General features: G+C 29.7%; 1 protein-coding gene and 1 long non-coding RNA gene across 3 annotated transcripts in view; one reads left to right on the top strand and one right to left on the bottom strand.

Annotated features, from left to right (window-relative positions):
- The window catches only part of LOC100867850 (trehalase), a 68613-nt gene that overhangs the window by 978 nt on the left and 50310 nt on the right, over nucleotides 1-17325 (top strand). The gene's annotated exons all lie outside the window — the stretch shown is intronic.
- Nucleotides 1-17325, bottom strand: part of LOC147656389 (uncharacterized) — a 52900-nt gene that overhangs the window by 31111 nt on the left and 4464 nt on the right. The window lies entirely within an intron of this gene.

The following is a 17325-nucleotide window of genomic DNA, read 5'->3' as shown; positions in this document are numbered from 1 at the left end:
TTAAGTTGTTAATGTGGATTTTGTTGAAATTTCAATAATTTATTGTTATTATTTTCAAAAGATTGATAAAATTTAAGAAAAAATTTTCTTAGTTACTGACTAATATTCAAACATTATAATATTTTTGAATTTGTTATTTTATATAGAAAATAAATTTAAATATTACTTAAATATTGTATTATTTATGATGTGGATATATTATTTTTTCTATAAAATATAATAATTTTTGTTTGAAACTTATATAAATGAATATCATTATTAATTAAGTTTCTATTTTCATTCAAATTTAAAATTATAAAAAGATTCATAATTATATATAAAAAGATTCATTTAAATAATAAAAAGATTCATAACCATAACAAGTTATTGTTAACATTTGATTTCTTTTATGAAGAAAAATATTTTACATTAATTTTTGTTCTATTTTAAAACTGTTTCTAGAAATATTTATTATATTGTTAGATTAATATAAAGGTATAGATTATTATATATATATAGAATATAATCTATATAAATATATTATATATTATATATATTAGTATATTATATTATATATTATATATATTAATATATTATATTATATATTATATATTATTATATATATAGTATATTATATATTATGTATATAGATTATAATATAATATAAATATAATATATTAGTATATTATATTATATATTATATATATTAATATATTATATTATATATTATATATTATTATATATATAGTATATTATATATTATGTATATAGATTATAATATAATATAAAGTTTATAATATAAAGTAAATATAAAGTTATTGTAAATATATTTGTAAATATATATTTTAGTTATTATAAATATTGTATAATTATTAATATATTATATAGATATATAATATATAATATATAAATATAATATATAAATATATATATAATATATTATATAAATTACAAAAAAATATTTAATTGAATCATGAGGTTATGCATCTGACAACTGAAACTGCACAATTTGTTATGAATCTTTCATATTATAATGTTTGAATATATATTCATGAGTTCAATCAACTTTTTACATGGTAGATTACATGGTAAATGTGTTAAACAACACGAAGTTTGTTTCATTCAAAAAAGGATAATGCTTTTCACTAACGACGACAACAATTTTGTTATGTTCCATACTATGAATGTTATAAAACATAGATTGTATGCTTTCACGCAAAAGTGTCGGGCAGTTTAAAGCACATGTTACGGGTTACGATAAAATTTAGAAACTTATTGCAGCAATAAATTCTCTTGTCATAAATAAAAAACAATTTTTGCACCGCGAAACAGTTAAAACATTTTTGTGTGTAATGTAGCAGAAATATTTTTTTTTTTCTTTTTTCTCTTTCGATAATTTCTTCTGTTATTTCGTTCACATTTTTTTTAAGATAAAACTGAAGTTTTCACGTATGTCATCACATATGTAACAGTGAAAAATTATCTTTGGAGTATTTATAAATGAAATTATGAATCTTTTATTTTTTTGGCTTTTTCTTTTACGTTTAATTTCATAAGATTCATCATTTTATAAAAAGTTTTATCTTGTATCATACGTAAGAGCTTTGCTTCGTTTTATCCTTGGCAAGGAAAAATTCGAACGAACTTCGATATCCATTTATCATCTTCTATGAACCAGTTGTAAACTGTTCGACACAGTTCGATGCAGTATTTCAATGTTACTTTTGCTTTTGAAGAGATAAATGTATCGTTATGAGTATTAACCTTTATATATAACTTCGTGAACTGGTTTAAAGTTCCAGAATCTGATTTTTACTTTGATATAATCTATCATTCGATATTGTCTAATTTCAAAGGTGGAGATTTGGATTAATATATTTTTCTATATTAGATTTTAATGCATTTTAATATAATAATTCTATTTGATCAATAGATCTCTTCGTAGAATTTTTAATTTTGAATCAATTCAACTTTTGAATACTTTTCATAAAAAAGTATGAAAAGTATAGTTATTGCTAGAGATTTTGTGATATTATTCCAAATATTATTTTTTCTTAGAATTTTTTATTGTTCCAAAGATAAGGCGAATTATTATTCTATAAAGATAGAATAATCTTTTTCTTTAAATTTATCAATCAGATTTAAATTTAGCATAAAAGCCGGAATAAAATAAAAATTACAATAAAATAATCATCAATCTTCCATCTCGTTAGAATTAAAAAATTCTTTTTTCCAATTAAACAAAAAAGTTTAATTAATCATTATAATTATCATATATTATTATAGTATATTTATTATAGCTATTTTCACAGTTTTTCAATTCACATAAAAATTTTTTCGATATACTCTCTCTTCTTTTTAAATTCTAAATGGATTTTAATAAATGTAAATAGAATTGGATTTTTATGATATAAATTCCACATCAGAATTCCGAAAGAATTATCGTTTTTACCATTTCTACTTTTATGATAGTACGTTAGAAGCGCGAGAATTGCATTTCTTATATTTCAAAATGAAAGCACGTATGGAACCATTTCACGTGGACATGTTTCATTATTCCAAATCTTTTAACGAAAGTTAAAAGTTGTTGGCAACTATTATCGAGGGAATCATAATACCAGCCAAGTTTCCTCTTTTTCTTTTTTATTTTCTTCCTTTTTCTCCCTTTTTACTATTTTATATTTATTTATATACAAATATGTGGACAATTTCTCAACTCTTTAAGAGTTGTATCATTTTATGTAAATTTTGCATATAATTGAAACCAGTTAATTAATAATTGATTAGTTAATGATAGTTAAGGAATTAATTGTAGCAATTTAAAAACAAAATTATTATGAAATGATTGGTGAATTCTATTAAATTTTATGTATTTCTTATTATGCATTAGAGATACTTTAGTTTTAATATTACATAATTGAGTTAAAATTAAAATTTTAAAGGAGGGAAAAGAAATCACTATTTCAATCTAATTTTATTATTTTATATTATAATCATATTGAATATTTTTGCATAAGGAAATTTTATGCTATTTAACTAAACATTTAAAAAATTCTCACTTCGTGTTAAAATGAAAATTTGGTAAAAAAAAAAATCATTTCATAAAAATTTAAATCGTATATCAGTCGTTCATTAAAATGGTTCATTAAACGGTCCACTGTGTATTAATCAATAGAAAATGTAATCACTGAAATCGATTTAATTTAACGGAGAAAAAGACAAGAAGAAGAAGAAAAAAATAGTCAGATGACACGCAATCGTGGAGATTTCACGAGAGTAGAAATAAGAGATTTAAGGGTTGATAATAGCGGTTTTAAAGACTATAGGAGAATATAGATTAAGATGGCATGGGTATGGTTATAAATCACTGTTCGTTGCAAATACAGGATGAATTTATGATATTCGATTACATTTACCCTTTAACGGAAGAGATGGAAATCTTGAAGGAAAGCTGTGAATTTCTTCGTTGAGATATTACATCTCGAGCATTAATAATCCGTGCCACGCCGAATCTATCAGGGTTCCTAGGTGATTAATCTACCGATTAGTCCTAGGCGATTAAGCAATAAGATTGGATTAATCAAATCGTAGTATTTTGATTTTAGAATTATTGATAATTATTATTTCCTGCCATTTTCGATCCTTTAAGATATTATCTTTCCTCCATTTTTAATTTTTATTTATAATTTATAATATTTTCGTTCATTGTTCGTTATGAATATTAGATAATAGCGAAATATTTATTTATTATTAATTTTACAAATAAAAATTCGATTTGTGAAAATCGAAGAGGAAGGTAGTTACAATGAGCTGAGAGAATAAGTTTCAAATTCATTGTTATTCCTATGTATATTAGCTTTCGTCATAATTTTTCTTCATCACATATAAAAAATTGAATCGTTACCTTCCTCTTTCTATTTCTGAACTTTATAACGTTTCTCTTTATTAAATTTTTCATCTTTTTCATCTTTTAGATAAGGTTAAAGCTAGGTATTATAGGCAGGCTGAAAAACAGAATATTTATTTTTAATATTTGTGAATAAAACATTAAGTCGAATGGAAAGAAGCTTTTTCCTTTGAAAATCTTTCTATACTTTTCGAAAAAAATTTCTTCTTTCGTTAAGATGTTTCGAAATTTATATAAGCAATTAAATTAAGCGGACGAAAGATCATGGACAGGATGTGACAAGGGTGGAAAGATCGCAAGCGGAAAGATGATAAAACGTTGGACTCTTATCGAGAAAATGTTACAAGCAGTAAAGTTTCCACCTGAATCGAACAAGCTCCATCCAATAGCCACTCGATAAAAATGTAAGGAAACTCTGGTGCATTATTTCGAGTAACTTTATCGAAAATGGAGATTCCGCTCAGAACGTTTAATTAAAATTATTTTCGTTCATTGAAATAGTTTTTTATCGAAACTTGATTAATGTTTCAAAGCCATCTTTAAACTTTTTTGCAGAAAAAATTTGAATCGCATTTTTTTGACAATTATATTTATTTTTTTCCTCTCTTTCTTCAAAATTTAAAGTTTATATGTCGCATAGTTTTAAGGAAGAAAATGCTTCCACCATATTTCCATTCAGTATCCTTCAATCGATATTCAGTAAAGCCATGTACTTATACGTCTTGAACATCAGCTTTTGAGACAAGGTTTTGTGAGTGAGACAAGGTTTTTAGGATTAAAGAAAGCGGCTAAGAAGCTGCATTTATACTTTTAAATCCTTCTAAATGCACCTCCAACCTGCCTTTCCTCTTTCTCGAGAAGAATATCGATTCTGTCCCCTAAAATTCTTTTTTTAATTTCGAGTATCGTCGCGCGTTTTAGACGGAGATGGATGAAAAAAAAGAAATTGAAATAAATTATTCAAACAAAATAGAAATGATAAATCGCAAAGGTTAATCGTTGCTTCGCGCGTATTTTAAATAAGAAATAATAATGATAAATTGAAAAAAAATATAGAGAGATCAGTGCGAGTAGTGGGACTTCGTAGAATTAGACCGCGTTTTAATTAAAAAGTTGTTTTCCTTTTTGCACACGTTATAAACACGTTTCAAATTACAGCGGAATTTCCAACGAAATGAAATCACCTCAAAAGTTAACGAAGTTAACTTTAATGCTTTTATTCCGGTGTATAGTTTTAATCGAACATGGAAACGTTTGATTGTGCATATATCCATTTGGTTGCACATTCTGTCAAATGTCTGTTAAATAATTAGCTCGTCCAAACTGAGACATATTGTAAACGCGTTCGTTTTAATTATTTTGGTAAAAGTAATTAATGAATAATATTAATAAATTGAAACGAAAATATAAGAAACGTAATTTGTTGTAAAACATATTTTCAGATTTCGATGAAATTAAATTGAATGAAACGTGAGATGCGTGAATAGAAGAGAAATGACTTTTTTTTCTCTTTTTTTTTAACTTTCTTCATCTTTTTCTTAATCTTCGATGAACTATTGAAGCTGTTGAATTATTCATAGTATGGGCAATAACTCAAAAGAAATACTTGAGACTTTAGGGTACAATAGGGTTGATTATTAAATTTTTCCAACATTTTAATGTATAAGATGAAAAAAAAATTTTTTAAGAAATTGGAATAATTCGATGATCTTATTTAAAAGTTAAAATTTGTTTTCAAGATTTTTATAAAGTTAAAAAAAAAAAATAATAATAATAAATAAAGTCAGAACGATTCGGTGTAATTCATTTTGAGATTTGATATTATATATCTCAAAATTATTGTATTATTTTATTCGAAACAAAAATAATATAAAGTGTCCAGAAGAAACCAAAATAATTCGGATGAGGGGGAGGGGGGGGAGGAAAAAAAGGAGCAATCCAATTACTTAAAGTTTTACTCAATTCGCTCGAGTTTTAGTAATTTAGTTAAGCAGGGGAGCTTGGTGGTTACTTTGAGTAGTTGAATTTAATCTATGCTCCCTCATACGATCGATGCTTATAAAGGGAGAGCGGAATTTCCATAGAAACAGTGAAATAATTCGTGGGAGAAAATTCGTAGGAATTTTTAGTATTTATCGTGAAAGTATCTTACGACGAAAAATGCTCGATGCATTCCTCTGAAAATTCTCCTGTTTCGCGATTATTTTTCCATTTGTACGAGGTAAGCTGGATCGCTATTATAAATATTTAAAAATTTCCATATCGTCCAATTATCTCTTTTAATTTCAATTTAATTTTCCAATTAAAAATGTTAAAGTTGAAATGTAAATTAATAATGTTTTGGAATTAGTTGAAGTTGAAATTTAAATCGAGTGCGAATAATAATAATTTTTTTCAATAGAAAATTATTTTATCTTGTTGAAATTGGATGAAAAGATATTTGTCGTGGCGATTTAATATACCACGGGATCTATGGGTTTGCGAAAAATCCTGTTTTTTAACGTACGGTGATCCCTTTTATTGCAATACCAGATAGTTTCTTGAGTATCACGGTCAGATTAGGATTAAATAATGATGAGCGAAGAACGCGGGCAGTTTTTTCTGTCGTCTCGAAATGACAGTCAGAAGTTTGTCAGCCAGTAATGAAAATTCCGTGAATCGTTGGATGCTTCTTCCTTTTGAATCTTGACATCTAGTCGATGAAATTCTAGAGAATGTTCTTTCTACTCTTTGATACGAGAAAAATTGTGTTAACTGATCTGAATCTGAGAGGAATTAAATTCAATTTTTATTAAAAATTTCGAATTCTGAATAATAATTTTTCATTGTGTCTTCTTAATTGTCCTTAATATCAAATTATTCCATAAACAATGCCAATGTTTCAAAAGCAATAATAAATTAAATTATTATCATTTAATCTTTTATCTAATATTGTTTTTGATGCACGTAATCATAATCGAAAAGAATTTCTTTTTCTTTATTAAAAATTACATACTACGTTTGTTTTATTTTTCACTATAAATTACAATTATAATAATTTGATTTTGTTTTCTTCCACTTTTGAAACAACATCATTTATGAGATGATCTAATTGTAAATTAAACGAAGAAAAAAATCTAATAACCTTTCAGAGGATTCAAACATTTTAATCGGAAGAATTCGTCTGTTTGGAAATATTTTCATGTCGTTTCCAGTTTCTCTTTTAATTCCACTCGACTATTCGCCGAGAATGAATATTTACACGCGCGCCATCGCATCTTTCATAAATTACCGTGTCTCTGGATGAATGCAGCTTTCCTTCAACCGAGAATTCATTGCTCGTATAACTTTGAACGTGTGCGGTTCTTAGCTATGCCGAATGACTGAATTTCACATATCTTGGAAATAAAGGGATAAAAATAAGAAAATGTTTCACATGATTTATTCAGCGTTATTTTTATTACAAGTTAGAAATATAGGAACAAAAAATTCGAAAATATAGAATATATAGGACAGGATAATGTGCAATAATTTATACAATAGTTTATAATTTATTAATATAAATTATTTCAATAAATATATCTCGTTTAATAATTGGACAATTGGAAGGCGGTGTTAGTTTCAACTCGTTCAAATTCTAAATTCTCAAAAAAGTATAAATATTCAAACGCGTTAAATCTTATCCTAAATTTCATCGAGTATCGTAACAAGTTTGCAAGATTTTTCTCGTCTCGAAGATGTTTGAATGAAACAAAAGATTCATTCTCGAACAACAATTATTATTTCCATCTTTTACGCGCGAAGCATTAAATTAGAAAAAATTGTGAATATTTTTGAGCTTCAAAGTTCACAGTGATGCAGTGGTGTTCCATTCATTCTTCATGTTTCACGAGACCGACGTCTCGTGAGACTGCAAGTTTTAATTAAGACGGAGAACTTGGCTTGCAACATTAAAAGCAAGCGCAGATAATGTTGCTCGCATCATTAACGTTCTCTTCAATTATCGTGCCCTTGCGTTACGCTAAACCTTTCAATTTGTTTTGAATAATTTCCTTGGATTGCAGTCAGATTCCTTTGCTTAGTGCAATTCCTCACAGAGTCGATGATTTTTCATCCGAATATTTTGTCACACAAAGTAGATTATAATAATATCAATTTTTTTATTGTATTCTTATGTTACAACTTATTCTAAATAATTTAAAATTTAGGAGGGAGGAAGTTTTGCCACGCAAAATATATAATTCAAATAATAAATAAATAAATAATTCTTCCAATTTATCAACTTTTTTATTTTTTTTTATTTTTCATCTGATTATTAGCGAATTCAGGGTCGATCGAGTTTTGTCACGCAAAGTAAATTATAATAATATCGATTTTTCTGCAATTTATCGTACTCTTATGTTAAAACTTATTCTAAATAATTTAAAATTTAGGAGGGAGGAGTTTTGCCACGCAAAATATACAACTGATTTTGTTGTACATAATAACTCTCCCAATTTATCAATTTTCTTATTTTTGAAATTAATTATACGTATTCGATACGGGGGGGACAGGGGGACAGATATACAAGTTTACAGCGAAGTTGGAAAGCGCTAGAACCCGGCAGAATTTACTTTATGGATGAATTTTGAATAACATTCTCTCACTTTGTAAAGTTTTAATGAAGAAACTACTTGGACAAGAAATATTCCCTTCCCGATCAACATTTTTCGCTATTAAAAAAATTACGAAAGGGATAGTAGATATAGAGTTGCTCGCCTATTATCCCAATAATACTTAGTTTGCAATCGCCAATTTTAATTTTACACCCTATCAATTCTAATATTACCAACAATCTCACAAAAATCTTCTATCCGCGCAATAAATTTATTAATTTGTCAAGCAGCGTTAATTCGATTGAAAAGCAAACAACAAGACAAGAAATAAATATCGAAAATTATCATTTGTAAAATTCAATTTCACGAAGAAAAGATATTCGTAGGATATTCAAATTTTCGCGCGTAGACGACGTTCAAAAAGAGAGGAGAACGCCGCGTTAAATATTTAAACACCGCAGAAATCCTCGATATTTGTTCATAGGGAACGGGAATTTATCGCGAGTGAATAACAACGAGTTACATGTTGGGGAAACTTGGTCGTCACGCTTCGAAAATATGTGCAGCGATTATTGGAGATTTTTCTTCGTTAAGGGAAGCGAAAGAAGGTTGTTTGAATTATATTTGAAGTTCTGGTAATTGAATATTACTGTTATCTAACCGGTGCACTATCTCTTAGTCACAACAATTTAAACTGCACACGTTCTGCCTTATCGCAATGGTGGAAATAATGCAATAGTACGACGAACATGGAAACGGTTTATTGTTACTCGCAAGTTTGCGGCCGGATCATGAGATGTCATTGTTCGTTTCGCTTTCATCTGTGTTATAGAACAGTGGGAATAAAGAAATAGAATTATTGGTTACGCGATATTGAAACGTTTGAGAAATTTCTTAGTTGAGAAAGCGATGAAAAAGAATTGGGAAAAGTAGGTAACGATGGAAAATTATTTGCAAAGTGCGCGTTTCTTAAAAGATTCGTCCAATTTGGGAGTTAAGTTAATTTCGTGGAATCATTAATTTTTATAGTGAAATTGATTTTTCGTTTCCATTTATCTCAATTTTTTTTTTTTTTTTGGAAATTTATTCTAAATTTTTGTCAGAATAATTCGTCTTGTATCATCTTATTATCCGAAAATTCTTCTATCCAAACGATCTTGTTTTCTTGTTTCGGAGGTTCTATTATATTGTAATTTTTCACGGTGTGTGGCACAGCAACGATCTCTGGTTTCAATTCGTTACGCTTCCTTTTCCCTTTCATAATATGTGGCTCTTTTTCTTGGGGAAGAAGTATGAGGCAACAATTTCCTGCGATTTTACAACGAACGATATAAACATTTGTAACAAATGTGGAGAAACGAGTTGCAAAATTTTGAGAATAAAGGATCGAGAGAAATATAATATTAGTTCGACGAAAAATCGAGGGCAGAATGTTGTTTTTTGGATGAAAGAATTTATTGAAATGATTTTGTTACGTTTGATTGTTGCAAAAGTTTTCAAAAGTTGGGATATATAATTTTTTAGAAATATATCTATATATAATTATGAATTTGCAATGTATGATTTAGAAATTGTATTTAAGAATAGTTCAGTGATGTTAGAGATGATGTTAGAGAACGAGGAAGAAACGATTCGCCTATCATGTTAAAATGGAATAACTTTGAAACGATATTCGAATAATGTAAATCAATCGCTTGATCAAAATCAAGCGTAATGCTAAAAATTTCATCGATGTTGAAATAAGCGATAATTGAATCGCATGATTTAATACGTGAATTATTATTACTTTATGATAATCAGATATGCGATTTAAAGGCTCTCGATGAATCATTGAGCGTAATTAACTAACAACACGTTATAAAATCAGAGGTGAAAAAACGTACGAGGAAAAATCCATGGCCTAATGATAATTAATGAAATATTGGATACTCTTTTCAACGATAAAAATCATCAATAATTAAATTAATGATAATTGGAAATTTATCTACACTAATCATCATTTAGATACGTAACAATTACTTCCTTAATTACTTCAAACAGGAAGAATACAATTTCCATTTATTAATTCCCAAAATCCTGTACACAAATGTAATACATTTTCATCGTTTTGAACGCGTTAAAATTCCTTATTTATCGTTCAAAGTCGCATCATCGATCTACTTCTCGATTACCAAGAGACGCTCGATCCCCGAACACAGATCGTACGTCAGGAATAATTTGGATGGCAGCGATACAACGCGACGGCAAATAGCATGGTCGTTGCGATTTTATTCGTGCGAGAGGATCCGTGAAATACACGGATCGTTCATCGATTACACGCGAAGTGTACCGGCTCACACACGATCGGTCGTGTCTCGGCGAAAAATGAACATTTTTCCGCAATTGTGCATGTCACAAGGATGCATTAAAATCGTCGATCCGTGTAAAGCTTTCAACGTAAAGCATCTCGTGTGGCATCTCTCAATTGGAAATGGGAAAAAAAAAAAAAAAAGAAAAAAAGGATATGACGAAAAGAGAAGGGAGCATTTGCATTTCATCGGTTTAATCCATCGCTTTTTCGAGAGTTTTAACGAGAAGTGGAGTTTTTTTTTTTTTTTTTTACCCCCGATGAACAAGCTCCAAGAAGAGGAAGAAAGTTTAATCAACTCGAATTTTACAGCACGTTTGCGCGTGTGTCCTTACCAATCCTTGGTAAATAGGATCACTCGTTATTTTCAATGCGAAATTTAAAAAGTCCTCGGAACGAAATCGTTAATGCAATTTCGTGTTAGTAATTCAAAAAAATTTCTCGAAACTTTCATAAATGGAATCGACAGGGGAAAATGATTCTTGGAATTCCTTTTTTTTTTTTTTTTTTTTTTTTTTTTTTACGTTATTAAAATATATGTTATAAAGTATTCCGCATAATACAGAAAAAATTGGAAAAATTACACGTAACACCTCTTAACAATTTGATTAACTGCACGATTGAAAAAGAAATATATATACGTAACAATTTTCAATAGTCAATTTTCGTGCTGCGAGAACGACAACATTTTCGCGCCTGTAAATTTAAAAAAAAAATAAAAAAATAAAAAATAGAAAAAGAAATCGAACGACTGGACGATCAACGAAGCTCGTTACTGCGAAAGAAGAAAAGAGAGGCGGGATGAAAACACGTGTGGTTGTGATTTTTCACGGCCGGTGAACGGGAGGGAAGGAAAAAGGGAAGAAAATAAGGAATTTCGGGGTAGAAAATTGGCGAAGAAAAGAAAAAAGAAAAAAAAAATATATGGCTCGAGCGTCGAACAATAGGCGTTGTGGCAATTTCACGTCGATGCCGCTTTTAAAATTTGGCAAACTTCCTAGTTCTAATGTATCGTCTTCGTCTATTGTTTCCAGCTCATTACGGATAAACAAAAAGAAATAGTCGAGATAATATCCTTGTTGAAATACAGGCCGTGCACGAAACACAGAATAAAAATAATCGAAAGGAGCTCGATTGATCAAACCTCGAGTTAATTTGATAATTTCGCCTCGTCCAAGATGATTCTAACGTAATTTAGTGCAAACAAAGAACGAAAAAGTTTCTAATTTGCTTCCCCATCATCTTTGCCTTAACTTTCAATTATATTCACTTGAAACCATTCCTTTTATACATTAATTTACACTGATAGTAGATATGATATTGCCAAATCTCGTTCCAATCCGCGTGAAACACTTTGTTTCTAACGCATACATTCTAAAAATTATCTTCTCCCTAAAGGAATCACATTTCCTTTACTTATTATTTCCCCTCTCTTTCTCCCCTTCTTTCTCCTTTTACACGCCCCCCACTTCTCCGCGTATTTTTTAATTTCGAACATCCCCCTCTCCTCCTCCTCAATAATATCCCTTTCCCCCTTTAATTCCTCGCACAACAATCTCCCTTCTCAAACGCTTTTCCTGTTTCTCCTTACACTTGCCAATTTCCTTTTTATCGCACCCCTTCTCCCCACCCTTACTCTCCTCCCTTCGAAACATCGTCCCATCCACTCCCTTCATCCCCGCGGTGATATTACTTTCCCTCGATCGTGGAAAATTTTCCGAATTTTATCACGTTGGACGAGGCTAGATTATTCCCAGCTACGCCGATCTTCAATGGCCACGCAAGTGGTCGACACTTGGAACGAAGTAGAACGAGGAGAGGTTTCACAGGCAAGTCGTAGAGGGAGTGTCGGTTCGTTAAGGGCTCGAGTGGGCACCGGTGGCCACTGATCGACCAAAGGGTGGACATCATCGAGGGCGTCATCAATGGCCAGTCGATGAATGAACGAGACTTTGGCACAGTTTTGCACGCCATTGTAGTGACAGGGCGTGAAGAAGGTATGGGAGGAGGAGGAGGAGGAAAATTGGATTAAATTTGTTTTCTCTGATTTTTTTTTTTTTTGTTCGTTTTCGTAACTTCGAGGAAGTGTTTTTTTTTTTTTGGATTGTAGATTTGTGCGAAATTATTTTTCGAAAAAGATGTTTTATTCGTGTAGTAGCTGAAATTCCATCCCTATTGAAGGCTCAGCTTTTGAGTGTTTTTGTATGTTAAGTATTAATTAAATAGGTGAATAGATGTGAAATGTTTCTTTAAAATTTCGAATTTGTGGAGTTAACGAGTCTTTCTAAGTCTTACTTTATCAGGTCTAAGTTACGCTTTTTCTTTCTCAATAAGTGCAGATTTTTAAGACAGAAAGTTTATCGTGAGAAGCAATGTTTAGCTTTGGTGGAAGCTAAGAAAATTCTTTCGCGAGAGGAAGTGATAATAGTGACGAGCAAGAATGAGATACCTTTCAAGTGAATTCGCGTGTTTGATATTTTCATCATCGTTACCACGGTTTATTGAAACTTCGTTAAATGAAACCGTGAAATAGAATTATGGGGAGGGAAACTAATTACTGAAAAGTAATTAAATTTATAAAGGAATAAAAATAATCGAATTGCGGAGAAATAAGAATACCGGAATCGAAACTTTATTAGATGGTGAAGTTGTAAAATAGAATTATTGCTGTGAGAAAAGTAATTAAATTTAAAGGAATAAAAGTAATTAGATTGCAGGCGAATGTGAATAGTTTGCAATGATTTGTTGAATTTGTAAAATATCGATAGGAGAAAAAATTTAAGAATTAATAAAAATAATTTATAAATTGTAAAATAAGAATAAGAATGTATCGAAAATTTATAGAATGTATTGAAAACTTCGTTTTAATTAAACGAAGTTTGACCAAGTTGTATGAAGTTGAAAGAAAAATAATCGAATAATCGTTGCGGACAAATAAGAACAAGTTGGCATAGTTAGTTGAAACTTCATTCGATGATACAATGAAATTTAAGAAAGTAGAAATTTTCTTAGGGAAAATGGCGATTTAATATTTTTAACCATTTTCAACGAGATTAAAATTTTATTCTTTCTTATTGGATATTATAATTTTATTTATTATCTTTAGATACTTTTACTTTCTTTTTACTTAAAACGAAATTTCCTGTAATATTTTCCTCGTCGACAATTTTCCTCCTATCACCTTCAGGGAAATTGGGAAAAAAGTTTCCACTTTAAACTTCCCATTCAATGATTTTCCGACATTTGATTTTTAATCAAATTAAAATTTTCTTCCACACCTAATGGAAGATCTTAAAACAGAAAAACACGATAATTTCATTTAGCAAAATCATATTTTTACATCGAATACTGATATCGATACTCTCATTGCGGAATAAAATAAATCTTCAGAAAACGGTAATCACGAGGAAAGAACAAAAAAAAATCGATCCAATATGGCAATTTTCTTTTGCGAGAATGTTACAGCGTTTTCTTGTTTAATAAAAACATGTAGCGTAACATCCTAAACATTTCTTGGATTTCCTCCAAGCTTTAATCCCATCCGATCGTAATTCCCAGTTCACGTGTTATTGGAGTTAAAGCGGAAGTAAAAATCGTAAAACTGGCTATCCCCGTGTCCCCGTCATTCGACTTGCATCTGATAGTTTCATAATCACCTCGAGAAATCTTAATTTTCATTTGCTAAGAAAGAGCGGCTCTGTCATAAACAGAGGTTCGATTGCATCTCTTGTTTCTCTCGTAACAGAGAGATTCATTGGTCCTTGTTGAAAAGTGGTGAAGTTTGTGCGCAGAAATTTTGTGAAAAAATATTATATTTCCAAGCCGTTAATTGTACTTAATAAAAATCTTGGATTTGTGAAAGTTTAAAATATGTTATTAATATTTGGAGAATGTTGATTTTCTTCAATTTTTTGGAATTTGGAATTTGTTCAATACAGATCTTCGAGCTGACTTTAGACGATAATCCACAGAAGTACACACGATTGACGATCGATTTTAGTGATAATTGTGGAAAATTTTGGTAAAATACATTTAGGCGTTACTCACATTTCTAATTATTCCTCTTCTAATCTTTAGCTATCCGTGCATTTAATTATTTCTTTGTTTTATCTCTACTTTCACATTTCTTGTTGCTCTTGTCTTAGCTTGTTAGCAATAATTTCACTGTTCAAATAGATTTAACCCCGTGGCATTCGTGGACGAGATATCTCGCAAACTGAGTTCTACTCATCCGATTCTTTCGACGAAGTTGTTGACTTAACGCTTTGTAAGAGATGTCTCGCGTACTTCTTCCATTGTAATATTTAACGATCGCGACTGTTATTAATATAAGAAGGAAAGAAGACACGTTTGACGATAGAAATTTAGAAGATAATTTAGGAAGGGGGGGGGGGAACAACATTTTTTTTTTTTTAAATATTGTTATCCAAAATTTTTCAATGGAATTTGAAAAGAAAAAAAAAATGGAAGATAAAAATTGCTATTGTTAGAAATAATTTGAACGGATTCTAATTTTAAATTTAAAAAAGATAAAATAGATTTTATCACTGTAGCGATATTAATTCTCTTTTTTTTAACGATATTTTCAACGATGAAGTACAAGATAAAATCCGAGATAGGAATGAAAATAGAAAATAGAAGTAAAAAATCGAAGAGTTTAAAACTTTTCGTGACAAACGAAAACGACCTATTTCGGTAACCAGTTATAGCTCGAAATTTCGTGTCAACAATTTTCCACGATATCTCTCACCGTTATGTGTCGAGTTCGTCAGCTCAAAGTGGCCAGCTACTTTCGAAGTGTAAAGCAATATCTCTCCAAGGGATGGTAGCCAATATCTGTCTCGAGTAAGACGATGACGCAAAGATCTTACAGAGATTATTAAATTTAACTTGGACGTTACGTCATATTGTTGTGCAATGGGTATAATAAAGTATGACAAAGAAGGTGTCACGATGTTCTCTCTTTATCACATCAATGGAACAATGATATGCAATGATACGGTCGAAAGGTATTTAATTAATTCTTTATGAAAACTCGAATATATTTGGATGGAATTGTCGAATCTCGTCTAATTTCGTGAAACTAATTAGAAATTCTGTGATAATTTAGCATCCGATCGAGCATTTTATAATTTCGTTCTAATCTGTTTCTGAAAATTGAATATTCTCGAATTGCTTAATTTTGTTACGTATCTTCCTTCCTTCTTTTCTGTTTGGAAAAATTTTCGAGAGAAATATGAAAGGATCGAAAGATTGGAAAGATTCGCAGGAAGAATTTTTATTTAAATAAATTTCGATTCGAAAATGGAATTTTTTAAAAAATTTTCCTCTCCATTCACGGACGAATCGTACATAAAATTTTTGAAAGGTAAAAATTGTTCAGTTGCTATTTTAATAGAAGAATACAAATGAATATTTTTTAAAAGTTTATCAAATGGAGGAGGGTGGAGGCGTAGAAGTTTAATCTTTTAATTTATTCTAAAAAATCCATCTAGGATATAAAATCGTATAAATTTCTACAATTTCTAATTACAACAATTTTCAAAATTTGCAAGGAAACGTTGAAATTTCAAAAATAAATTCTAGCACAATTATGCCTCGTTGAATCGAAGCCATGATCAATAACGAAGAGGGTGGTTGGGTGTAGTAAGTAAAGGGTTGAAAAATGGTTCATTATCATCGTATCTTTAACATTTTCACCGTTATTGAAATTTTATTTTCTCCTCTTCGGCGAACGGTGTTAGAATTTTTTTTTTTTTATCGAGCTTCGTTATCAACCATTATTGGAACGAAACATTATCAGAAGCCGACGAATAATAACAACATTGGATAGATATCATCGTGACACAATATTCTCTTTTTTTTTTTTTAAAGTCAACAACTAAACTCGATGAAAAATACATACATTCGTTACAATTGTTAAGTATTATTGAAACAAACGTATCAATAACGAGAGAAAATTATCTGGGGGGAAAAAAAAAAATATCGAGAGAGATATTAAGAGAAGAGATTGCGATCTCGATCAATTTTGAAACAAAAAGAAAAAACTAATTCAAATTCAAGTTTGATGCGTAAACAAGCTCCGAAACAAACTCTTCTCTTCCTCCTTTTATCATTTTTTAATCGTTTGCACAAATTACAAGTCTTTTCAATTAATTTCATTTCATTGATTCAAACTTTCGTATTGTATCCTATCCTTTTATTACGCTTTACTTCGATTCCAACTTTAACTCGATAAAATATATATTACTTAAAGCGGATACTAATATAATTTATATACACGATCTTCGTGTTCGTATCGCGGCTTTAGAACTCAAACGCTTCTATCATAGCGAGACAAAGTTGTTAAAACAACGTCCAAGGTTATGCTTAACGATCAGAACGGCATCCACTTTCCACTAATTGCAAAACTTTCATCCGTCTGTGTATACACGAATTGAAAATCCGCTCGTAAATGATATCAGAGGAATAAAATGGGGAAAAATTCGAATCCATTGAATGGAGGACAAGAACAAGAC

This window comes from Apis florea, unplaced genomic scaffold (genome assembly GCF_048593485.1).
Source record: "Apis florea isolate Af1SG1 unplaced genomic scaffold, ASM4859348v1 contig_3791_pilon, whole genome shotgun sequence".
NCBI lineage: Eukaryota > Metazoa > Arthropoda > Insecta > Hymenoptera > Apidae > Apis > Apis florea.
This window is presented reverse-complemented; position numbering and strand designations above follow the sequence as displayed.